Source organism: Alosa sapidissima, chromosome 22 (genome assembly GCF_018492685.1).
Source record: "Alosa sapidissima isolate fAloSap1 chromosome 22, fAloSap1.pri, whole genome shotgun sequence".
NCBI lineage: Eukaryota > Metazoa > Chordata > Actinopteri > Clupeiformes > Clupeidae > Alosa > Alosa sapidissima.
Genome location: NC_055978.1, coordinates 25,542,091 through 25,555,132, shown reverse-complemented (window position 1 = coordinate 25,555,132; position 13,042 = coordinate 25,542,091).

The following is a 13,042-nucleotide window of genomic DNA, read 5'->3' as shown; positions in this document are numbered from 1 at the left end:
AGTCTTAAGACATGTTATCATGTCCAGTCCTTAGGTTCATTATAATGTGCTTCAGAAATTATTTCTTTGGAACCATTACACATAGCTGTTGAATAGTCTTGGTGCAATCTACATGGAGACATATGGTGAGCCACTTGAGTCATCAGCATTTGTTGAGTCCATACATGTAATCCAAGAGATGCAAGGAGGTGGTGTGCATGTGAAGGGACTTATGGTGTAGACGAGCTACCCTTGAGATCAAGATCTTCATCCAGTGATGGCAGGATGAATTGGTGGTTTACCATATCAAAGGCTGCAGGCAAATATAGCATTGATCAGAACAGCATGTTGCGGGCAGTCCACTCCATAGGGAGTTGACAACCTAGAGGAGGCCAGTGTCAATGACCACTTCTAAAACTGGATTGGTTGTGATTATGGACATTTTTCTGTGCCACCAACTCATTATTTTATTTTACTCTGACTGCTTTCTTCACAGTATCTGTAGTCGTGTAGCTCTCAGTGGAGATGGCTTGAGTGGAAGGCATGAAAAGGCTTGTTATGGGCTGAAAATGAAAAAAGGTGCTTAGAAAACTTCAGAAGAGACATTTGGCTGCAACACTCCCAGAAATGGCTTTGGGTCGATAACAACTCAAATATTTTATCAACAGCATAAGATCTGATGGTGTTAAAGTAAACCAAATCAAATTGCCTGTGGAGTGATGAGCGATTCACACATATCGGTCGACGGATGCATCAAGCAACTGACATTTGTCACTGACAATTGACAGTGTTCAACTTGTCAAGCGGCAGTACAGACACCAGGAAAAGTTTAATGTGAATATTCTGTGGGAGACCATTCCATACGCACACAATGGAGAAACCTATCGCCATGGTTAATAGCTATTTCATGCTTTCAGCTTCAAATGTTTATACGTTAAAATTAGATAAAACAGATAAAGTAATATTAGCCAACACAAGCTAAGTAATCATTTGCAATAAAGTGACTTAAGTTTAGGTTTAACAGCAGTCACCAACTCACAGCAATGTGATTGGTTGCTGACCTGCCAATCTTGCTGATTGATGATTGCAGAGAATTCCAGGGTAGGAGCAGGCTTTACTCTTTTTTTGTTTTTAAGAGTGCTGGGACAAACTTAGAAGTAATCAGAAAAGGAGAGAAGTTGTGCTATATGTTATACTTATGCTATTATGGTAAATATACTACTATTACTATGTTATTACTGTATTACAATGGTCATATTACAGAAAACCGGATTGGAAGATTGGTCTTTATGATCTGTAATCTTGCCAGACGGACAACACTTGAATGAATCCACTGATGAACGTTGGAGCTGTGGTAAGCATTTTTAATGTATACACAATCATTTTACTATAATGCCCACTCTGATTTACTGGAATCATCAGAATGATACAAATTACATAGCAGCATGTAGCCTGGCCTCGGCCTGCCTACGTACTTCTGGTCGATTTCTTCTCCCTACAGTACTCCGTCTGGAATAGGTTGATTCACGCTCGTTTACTTCGGCAGTTGGGCAGCTGACCAACCAGCGAACAGAGGACGTCCCTGAGAGCGATTACGTACCCAGGCATGGTGTTTCAATTACTACGTCCCCGCCCCTGAAGCAGATCGCTTGGAATACATCAACGTAGCGAAAAGGACTTATGAAATCTTTGAGCAAATGTAAATAATAGTTTAGCCTATTAACAGGAGTGTCATGAACGAAGTCACAGTGGAGTAGGATGTTATATCGTCAGCTAAACTTAAGTCATAGATTTTTGTCACTTGAAATAGGCTACGAACGTATCCGAGTCAAACTGTAGAAAACGACAACGCATACAAGCTTAAAAGTGGCGCTTTGGACGTACTTATGCATTTATATGAAAGTTTGACTTGGGTACATTCACAAAACACTATATGATGCATTTTGGCGAGAGTTACGCAGATGAAACGTGTGATTGTTTGCTGATAAGATGCACCCATGCTTGTTATGGGCGTGCAGCAGAGAAACTTCTCTGTATGATGAAACGCCGGTTGTTAGTGATTGGTTCAAAGCGGTTCAAAGGAACTCCAATGATTTTAAACCTCAAACTGTGCCCTCCCACCCGGAAATAAACGAACGCCTATGGATCTAGGCAAGTCAGAGAGTCTGGTTTCCAGGCTAGGCAGCATGTAAAAGGACAACTAAATTCAAAATGTGTCAATGGGAAACGATGTATACTTTTGGAATGATAAGCTGTATGTTACATGTACATTTGCAGATGGCCAAACATGTGAGAGAAAGTAAAACCATGACAACGTTTTGGTTGCTTCTCAAGATCTCCAATTGTCTTACAGAACATGTCATTGCAGGTCGTATAAATGAACTCTGAGTGACAGCAGAATGAAAGATTGTTACATTGTACTCACTCCATCACATAATTAACTTACAGCAATGCGATATTTTATTGGGGACAATGCAAAGGTTTCAGATGTAGGCATCTATGCACCTAATGTGAACCTGTCTATGTTAAGCACGAGACTTACTCTAGCTAAGTATATACAAGGATACAAGGATACAAGGATACAAGGAAGTTTATTGTCACATGCATATAGTTACTGGAAGTAAGAAATGCAGTGAAATTATGTCTGGTGTCAGCCTATTTGTGCATTAATGGGGGGGGGGGGGTAAAAAGTGCAGTAGAAGAGGGGTAGAAGAGGGGTTTAGTAGATGTATATGGTATCATACCAAGTACATGCACAACCAATATCCACCCAGCGTTTCTTTAATGTGCATACTATGGAATATCTGTGATGTGCCTCACATTGAAGAGAGAAAGGAAGCCTCTAAATGTGACTTCTATCTTTCAAATTGAGAGAAAGTGGAATAGAACATTATGTCCAATATTCCAATATATGGTTTAATGTTCTGCATTATGTCCAATATTCCAATATGTGGTTTAATGTTCTGCATTTCTCATTAGTAGGTCACTTTGATACTAAAAGTATGATTCTATGTAATGACTGTATGATATCTGTACTGTCCCTGTGTATATCTCTGTGTGACTGTACAGTATTTAGAGATAAGCGGGAATATTATGACTTTGCAGTGTTTCACTGTTCTGCATGGCTGCGTCAGTAGCTATCTGCTCCGGATTGCCAGGCTGTCACTAATCAGGGTCTGATTCAGTGTAGTCCATGTGAGATAGGATGACCAACGCCATCTCCCGTCAGCCTGGAAGGATACTTAAACTAACTATTTCCTTGTCTGGTTAGAGCAGCTGATGGATCTTTAGGTAAAGTCATGCTGTCTCTCCCTTGATGCGCATCATTGTAAATAAACTCTGTTCCTGATTTTTCATACTATTGGTCTGACTGGGTCTCTATTAAATCTATGGTATCAAAATTACCATCAAAATTTACACCTGAGGCATAATGGATTTAAACAGGATCTGTTTTTAAATGAGAACAAGACTTTGTGTTTTGTTGACTCAGAATGGCTCGAAATTGTAGACAAAACTGGTATATCCTCTCACAGCTTTTTGTACACTTTCCAACAACACTTTGATCCAAACAACATACAAATCCACTCTCTCGAGGTGTCACATGAGATAAAAGAGGGACCATTTTGTTGCCTTGGTGTGATAGCTGTGGGTGACAAGCCAGGGCTTACACTGCTGTAGATTGTCCCATTTTGTCATGCGTGTGTCAACTGGGGCCTGGCAATAGGCAGCTGATAGCATCGGTAGGTGTGACCAGCAGGATAGAATTGACAGACCTGGGTATACAGTGGTAATTCAGTGGCTTCATTCAAAGGCGCAAGTCACCATGTTAATGGAGGTTTGTGTCACAGCACAATAGCTGCCTGGAATCTGGACTGAGATTTATCTTGAGGGAAGACAGGAACAAAATGGCATCTGATGCTGTTTAAGCACATGAAGGCATTCTGGTCGTTGTCTTTTGTGTCTGATCACATGTGGGGACATGGAAACATGGAAGATGGCTGTGAGGGGCTTTGATCTTGATGCATGAACATTTCACACATTTTAAAAAATGTTTTGGTTTGTTTTTCAATCTCCAATGAATTAAGCAGATGATTTTAACTGTGTTTCGCTGTAGAACACCAAGAAAAAGCATATCAAGCATTTAAGGGAATTTTTCACATCTAGTTGACCAGCACTATACTTTTTGAATGAATGGAGAGACATCCTTTTAAACAAAACCGGCTTATAGTGGATCTTCTCATCATTGTATTGCCTTTCATTTCTGAAGGAGCAAGGAAAATCCAGCCATTGTATGGTTATGTAACTCATGATGTGCAAATGCAGAATGAATGGATAATAGGATTGTAATTCCAGTGATTGCTTTATGGCACATGCCATTTGGAACAGATGAGCCAGTCCTGCCAAAAAATTAGTCTTTTTTTTTCTCTAGATTAGAAAGTCTTGGTTGTTACCTCTTGTGTCTTATATAAGACAGTGTTCATTACATAAGATGGTGCACCTGCTTATATAACATCAGAGAGGTTGGGGTGGTACCTTTTTAACAGCCACCTAGTTTACTCCATAAATAACCTCCACCCCCCACAGCTGACTATTCAACATCCCTAACACACACACACACGCACACACACACACACGCACGCACGCACACACACACACACACACACACACACACACACACACACACACACAGGCACACACTGATGGATAGATGGAGAGAGATGGGGTGGTTCTTTGTTTTGAGGCAGAACACATGAATAGATGGTGGATGTGTCGGCGGAGCTGCCTGAGTGAGTGGGTGGCCATACATTACTGAGGGAGGAGGATATAAATACATTCAGTATGTTTTTTTTCTGCCAAGAAGACCGAGTTAGAACACCCCCTCCCCTCTTTCGCTTTTCATTATATAGAAGTCTCAGTGGACGGAGGGATTATGTGTGCTGGGCTCAGCAAACATGCTCCTCTCCATCTCCCAACCTGTGGGGCTTATTATCTGCAGCGCCCGGGTGGAGAAGCCTTCTCTCTTTTATGAGAACTTAAAAGCAACAGGCTGGTGGGCCATTGCTATTTTCAGCGTATAGCATCAAGGAGCCATTCATGTCTCCCATTGCCTCCCCATTCATTATATAGTTTATATGTGAGGCGCCTGTCAGCTGGGGTTGTTGTCATTCACATAAATATTGTTAATGGCTTTCGGGTAGCTTCTTGTTATTGCATTCTGCCAACAGTAGAATGTCTAATTGTCTATGTCTTGTGGAGAAGTACGGTATTGTCAACATAGGTGCCATTAAAACCACCACAGCTTGTCCAGTGATAGGAGGCGATGACGAGGAGGTTGACATTAATCAGGTATTCCTGCATTTCATTTCACTATGCTTGTGCTGCAACTGAAGGCCGTATCAATCCAATAACAATAGACAGATGTGCATATAAACAACAATGTTTTCATAGTCAACATTTTTTCTATTTTATTATCACTAGTGTAGTTAGTGTAGACTAATGTGTAAAATAAGGCCAGACAATAAATAGCTTACCACTTATTTGATAAACATGTTCTGTTTACATGTTGTGTTCTGTTATATTTTTTGTGTAAGTGTGTTGTATGCTTTATACGTTACCTTTATGTGCTAGTGCATTATGGTGACGGATCCCATACCATGGCAACCAATAACTTGCCAACTTGCCAAACAGTAACATTCAAATCCATTATACAGGAGAATAAAGAAATTGTGCACTTTAAAATTAAGTGTCAGAACACTGTCAAATGGATGCACTTACATATTGTTACATAATCCTAAACACAAGACCAGACAAGCTCATACTATGTTCATACACATGCAACGCTGGGGGTAGTGAATCTGATTGAGGACCAGCCTGCATTGGCATGTACTCACCCACACAAAGCCATTGTTAGGATTAACAGCCCATAGTTCCACTAATTTGAGTTTAATTATAGCCCAACGTGCTGGCAGGCAAGTCTTCCACTGGTCCATCCCCATATTGACCGGCAGCGGGTTGCCATGACAACCCCTCAATCAAAGACCAAGGCTGGTGAATTGTGAGTGTCTGGCCCCTAAGCCAAGCTGAGGTTGACTGTGCATAGTCACACACTCACACACACACATGCATATTGAAACAAAAGGGTACTTTGATTTTTTACACAATCAAGAGATATTCACGTCTTCTCAGAATAATACATAAATTGTGGTGTGAACAATGTATATACTTTGTAAAGTACTGGTAAATGCATTAAAGCAACACCATGGACGAACTGACATTTATGCCCCTTGGCATCAACATTCAAATCCATTTAACGCTAAGACAGTAGCACCAGTAGCTAAGACAGTAGCAACAAAATGGGTCATGATCCTGGACAACATTACATAGTGCAATATCAAGCTTTCCAAGCATGCACTGGCAATGTCAGACACTTTATTATCCGTACTGTAAATGTAACACCGAAATCAGTAAAATATACATGCAATATAAGACATAGATTTTAAGAAAGGATTTTCATTTGTTGCATCCTCAGATCAATAGCATGCTATTTTTGTTATCCTTAGTCCTGTGATGGGGGTTGCGACACTCAAAGAAGCAATTATTGATTGGGACTCTGCCTTCAAACAGAATGCATTAATGAGCGAGTGCCTCTTGGACTGAGCTGCCCATAGTGGCATATCATGTCATCAGCAGTGACCATGACTCAGCTCCTGATGACCTCATCTAGAGTGTTCGGACACTAATCTGTGGGCCAGCCTCAAGGCTCTGTAGTTCATGCAACAAGAACACTTAAACAGGGGCATGAGTCGGGTAGTTCTGATGATTGAACAACTGGAGCCTAGACAATCTTTATTTTGTTATGACATACCGGTACATACATTATTTTCTTACAAATTCTGTATAGTGTCTGTTGAATGGCATGTCACAACAAATCTGAGAATTAATGGTGACTAACTGGACGCTCAGGCAAAGGGCCCTTATGTATGAGCAAGAGAGATGACATCCTGATTGCAGCCTTACAAGAAAGCATCCAATCTGTAAAGGAGTAATTATAGCCTGAAAACATTTCTTCTAGATGCTTCTTCATCCATCCACCCACCCACAGGAATGGAAACATATTTGGAGTGGACAGCAATGCCACAGACCCTCCAACAAATATGCTTCAAACTGTAATTGTATAGGGAATGAGTAATTTAGTTTTGGAATTTAATCTGATAGAAAAACAATTAATCACCTAAATACCTAAATACTTAATTGCTAATCTATTACTCTTGGGATCAGCTACTCCATTGCTTTGTCCTCTTCCTTTCGGTATATTTCAGTTCTTGTGGTAGTTGACCTATGACAGGTTAATCATCTGCTATAGTGATATGATTGCTCAATGTCCACAAGATCAATACCTCCATAACTTCTTTCCTGTGCATAGTTCTTAAGACCGATCAATAAAAACACTCAAAAGCAGTGCCTTTATTAAATCTGTTATTTCACTGAAGACGAGAGTGGGCATTCCTTTGACATGCCTCTACAGCTGTGTTCTGTCTCTGATGCACTGATGTGTGTAGTGAAAATTTCATTTCAGATGTCAGGAAAAGTTCAAATTTAAGATTAAGGTGATTTTTCTCTTTTGTCGGTTTTAAAAAAATCGCTCCAGTGTTGGCATCTAATATATAATCAACTGTGGATTTGCAGTGTTAGTTTTTATAATGATATTAATCAGCTCCTTTTTTGAGCCATAGGACCTTTGCTTTGAATAATGGCTTCACCCGGGGTGCCATAAGAGGAAGTCAAGCGAAGTTAATTGTTCAGAACATCCCAGTATGGGGCTTTCCGCATGATCTGAACTATGTGACTGTGTGTGTGTGTGTGTGTGCGTGTGCATGTGTGTGTGTGTGTGTGTGAGAGTGTGTGTGTGTATGTGTGTGTGCGGGCGTGCATGTGTGTGTGTGAGTGTGTGTGTGTGTGTGTTTGTGCGTGCGTGTACAGGCATAGGCACATGTCTTAAACTACCATCACTGAATTAGCCTCAAAGTAGCTCTTTCTAGGAAATTGTTAGGTGAAATAATGAGATGGGAAGTGTGTGTGTGGGGGGGGGGGGGGGGGGGGGGGGGAATAGGACAAAAAACTTTGACAAACACTTTTACTAGAAATGGCACAGCAGGCTCTGCCTCATACAAGCCACCATGTCAATCTGCTCCTCACTTTCAATATAGCATAAACCATTATTACTATCCACAAGTTTAAAAGCAGATCTGTTGAACCAATAAAGGCAGTCCTTAGTCTTTCTTGGATGCATTGCAAAACCCAATGGTGTTGCATCAGTGCCAGCAAGGGGGGCATTGGAGGGCCTAGGCCATACCACAGGTCACCTGTACCCGCCGTTGATGAGTTTGGCTACATCAAACAACCCCACCTCCTCTGGCCTACAGTTCTGCATAAGGGTCCATAATCCATGAGAAAAAATATGTTTGGACTCATTTTACTGTGTTTTATTAGTTTGTCAATATAGCGGATATCATCTGGTTGTGCATAAACTTTAGTCTGAGCTGCTGACCAAGACAGGATTGATCGGCTAGCAGGTATCTCCTATCCTAGTGTTATATTCTTATACTAATGTGGGCAGATTTGGGCCATATCTGTAGAATATTAACACTTTACGGTAAGGGTACATGAATTATCATGAGTTCATGCATGAATTAATTCATGATTCACATATTACTTCATTCCTTAATATCTCATGAATCATCAGGAATTTACATGAGTTCATAGTCTGTCATTCATGACCTCATACATGAACAACACATCAACAAAAGCATTAAAGGAACCATATGTAAGATTGTGGCCAAAACTGCTACTGCAATCACTTTTAAAATACTGTAGAGCAGTGTAGCCCATCTAAGCTGCCCCCTGACTCGAGGTTGCCAACCTGGGATGCCGAAACACGACTGACTTCATGATTTGTAGATAGGTAGAGGGTGGCGCATCAGGCCAAAACACAACATGACATGACAAAACACAACATCAACATCAGTTGAGGGCTGCAACTTCACTTTATAAAAGACAATATCCGGGCCGGACTACTGTTGTCAGTGATATAAGTATTTGAAGTGAACATGATTTCTTAATGTCTAGTGACATATCAGGGCCATTTTATGATTAATTGAAATACATTTCCTACATACGGTTCCTTTAAGTATGGTGAGCACATCATTATGATTTATGATTTATTTAGAATGATCATGATGATTATTTTTTCTGCCAAAAATGTAGTCATCACTACTCAAATTCTGATTTGAACACAACTTGCGCAGTTCTCTAAACACATGCCATTGTTCACACTTTAGTTGATGGGCCACAAACATGACTCATGAACTCATGAGTAATTAACCTGACATGCATGTAATCATGATCATGCTTAAGAAATCATAAATCATAAATGATGGACCCACCGTACCTAATGCTTTAGTTGATGTGTTGTTCATGCATGAGGTCATTAATGAGAGACTATAAACTCATGTAAATTCCTGATAATTCATAACATATAAAGGAATGAAGTAATGCATAAATCATGAATTAATTAATGCATGAATTCATGATAATTCATGTAACCTTACCGTAAAGTGTTACACTGCTCTCCACAAACTGCAAGGCAAGGCAAGAATGACTCTTTAGAATCATGTAACAGACTAAAATATGAATAACTTGGTAAAAAGTGTGTGTGTATGTGTGTGTGTGTGTGTGTGTGTGTGTGTGTGTGAGAATCTTGTTAATGTTTTTCAGACTAGCAGTTCTCTGAACAATTTTGAGTTATTAAGTGAGCCTCTTTTCATTTTGCCACCCATGCTCATTGGGAAATGAGGGTAAAAAGCATCTTCAGATATGCAGGTTGTACTGGTTGGCTGATATGTGGGACTCAAAGTAAACACTGGAGTCTGGTGGTGTCTCATGGCTTTCACCTCTAAAGGCTTTAGTGAATGATATGCATTAGTGTAGGCTACTATAAGATCCTATACAATATTGCATCTCTGTTTTTAATGTGTTATCAAAGAATCACAATAAACACACATCTTGTTAACATATAGTCATTTAACTTACCAAATATGAGCTTGACAGATTGTTTTAAGTAAATGTGTAATTCACCAGAACAATAAGATTGCCAGTACTCTGAATTTGAAAAAATTGGATTGGGCAGACAAGAGACAAAGACGTTTACACAGTGAAGCGATTTGATGAGATACAAAAAAACACTTGTACACTGTGAATGGTGTTTACTGAGGAAGTCTTAATTTGAGATTTTAAAAAATACATTAACGCCACTATGTGAAACTCTACGTGTATCTACCACTAATGTTGAGCTATTCCATGCTCTTTTGCAAGAAGAAACTTTTAAAAGCCACCCACCGAGACATCAATAAATTCCCCAGATAATGGCCTCTTATGCCTTTTATAAAGGCTACAAATGTTCCAGGAGTCCAGAATAATTTACAGGAAGAGCCATTTGGGCTCCTCTATAGAGAAATCCCTTGACTTGGCTTGCTAATGGGGTTTTTTGGGGGTAGGTCTGTGCCATGGTGAGCTGAAGAGCCATTACACTGTTTAGCAAACAAATTGATGTGGCCTTGTTCCTGAACTTAACTGCACCACAGTCTGAACAGCGGTACTGGCAGGAAGCACAACAGACTGGCAAGAGCTCAAAAAATCACAAGCACATTCATCAAGAGCTCACCTCTGGCTGAGAGGACCAGTCTACCCGTCAGCCCATTAGGAGACAACACAGACAGTTTTTTCACACTAAAAAAAAAACAAATGTATTGGGGGACTTGTCACTGTCAAGAGAGCGTTCATTACTTTGTATTCATGGTTGCACAGAGCCATCACAAGCCCTTCACTAATAAATATGCCCAAAAGAGCTATGGAATTCTGATTGTCCTATTTGCCAAGACATAATTGTTTGCCTCTAAGAGTAATTTTTGCCATTACTCACTTCCCGGCGCTACTGGTAGAAAGTTACTCATTCATTTTGATCTGCTGTTAGTTAAAGATTGCTATTCTGCAGGATTGCTAAAAGTTTGCTTCAACAGATATACTACTGTTCTCATGGCTTGATGTATTACCTATGCATTCTTCTACAGACTGAACACAGTAAAAAATCTGTCCTCATATGCAGTAGTCCATTTATCATGTGCTCCAAATACAGCAACTGAAACTAGACAACGTCTACACATCTAAAAAGGCACGTCCTCAGAAATAAACACACTGGCTCACTACGCTTCCTTTAAAAAAATGTTTTACATTTGTTGGTCTGCTGAAGAGCGTGTTGGCTTACAGTGTCTTCTTTCAGTGTGAATAAAACAATTTACTTAAAGGTGGAGCACTGTGCCAAATGTGTCAAACATGCTTAGAGGCATCACCCACCCACCAACCTCTTGAAGAGTGATTTCTGTCAACAATTAGGTTTAAAAAAACAAAAGGTTTCAGAAAAAAATTGTGTGAGGACTCTTCATTGAGAAGAAAGGTTGTGTCAATTACACCAGCACTATGCCACTGAGAGGCTGACATAATTCTATGAAAAACACTTTCATTTTTGACACATGAAATTATATGCTCACCTCATGTACTCTCAACAACTATACTCCAGTAACTGGTCTTACATTACATAGGCTAGTGACCATCATGGCCATCACAGAAGCTAAACTCACTTAGTGGTAGCCTACAGTATGTTCTCTAGCATTACCCTACTCCTGCAGCTCTTTGGAAGGACCAAGTCTTACATTTTTCCCCTTGGCAACTCAATCAGTGTTTAACAAGTCAAGAAAACAATATATAGGCCTACAGTCTGAGACTGTCTGACACTTCTTAAATTGCTTGAACATCAAGTTCAAGTGTGTGCGTGTGCGTGTGCATGTGTGTGTACGTGTGCACGTGCGCGCGCGTGTATGTGTGTGTGTGTGTGTGTGTGTGTGACTGACTTTTTGTGTGTCTATACAAACTTGTGTGCGTTGCTTCCATAAGATATGTCTGCAAGAGAGAAATGATTGGTGACATTTGGTGTGTGTGTGTGTGTGTGTGTGTGTGTGTGTGTGTGTGTGTCTGCACAAACTTGTCAATGTGCCTCTCTCTCTCTCTCTCTCTGTGTGTGTGAGGGAGAGAGAGAGAGAGAGAACGCATGGATGGATCGTGAAATCAAGCGCCCCTAGACACAAGAGCCTCCTGGCCCCCACCCCGACTCAAACAGCAGCAAGTGACACCAACTCTGTGTGCTTATTTATAGGACCTGGCACATTTCAGCCTTTCAACGTACAAATTCTCTCATAGAGCTAAACATTTCCTGTAGAGCCCCTGTCACTGTTGCAAACACTGTAAACATTCAAAGACCTTACACAAAATGCTTATGCTTACAATGATCAGACATTCAGGCTGTGAGCCCATGTGTACATTTGTGAGTTGCTAGAGGAGCCTTTTAGGGTCTCTCAATAGTCGAGGCCCCTGGCCCCCAGTTATCTCTGCAGAGCAAATGAAAATGTACTGACAAGTTCATCTGTGATCACTCAAGCTAGCCAAAACTGCCCAGGTTGCACAACTAACACAACCGGAAATGAAACATTATTAAGTAACGTCCTGATGACAGCAAGGAACAGGTGAGCTCAACACTTAAGTGCTATGGAGTCTAGACGGACCTGGAACATAATTATGCGAAGAGTACCGAATGCAGTACTGATCACTGCAAGAAGCCTGATAATACCAGTCATAATTATTTGTGAGCAATTGACAATACCGACAGCCTCATACCTGAGAAGTATCCAGTCCAAATGTAAAGTGTCCTTGTCTCAGCCCTTGTTATAGTCTTCCCTTGCTTTCCAGACAAACACCCTCCGAAATGACTGTCTTTGCATTTTTTTCTTTACCAATCACACATAAAAGTAAAGCTGTATAAGGGATAATGTATTGAACGCCGGTCATTATGGGGAAAATAAGTCCCGACAGGACGAACCGGACCCCGACGCGGCAGCGGTAAAAAGTAAAGCTGTATAAACACTGATATGACATCTGTTCTGGAAGCTACTTGGTA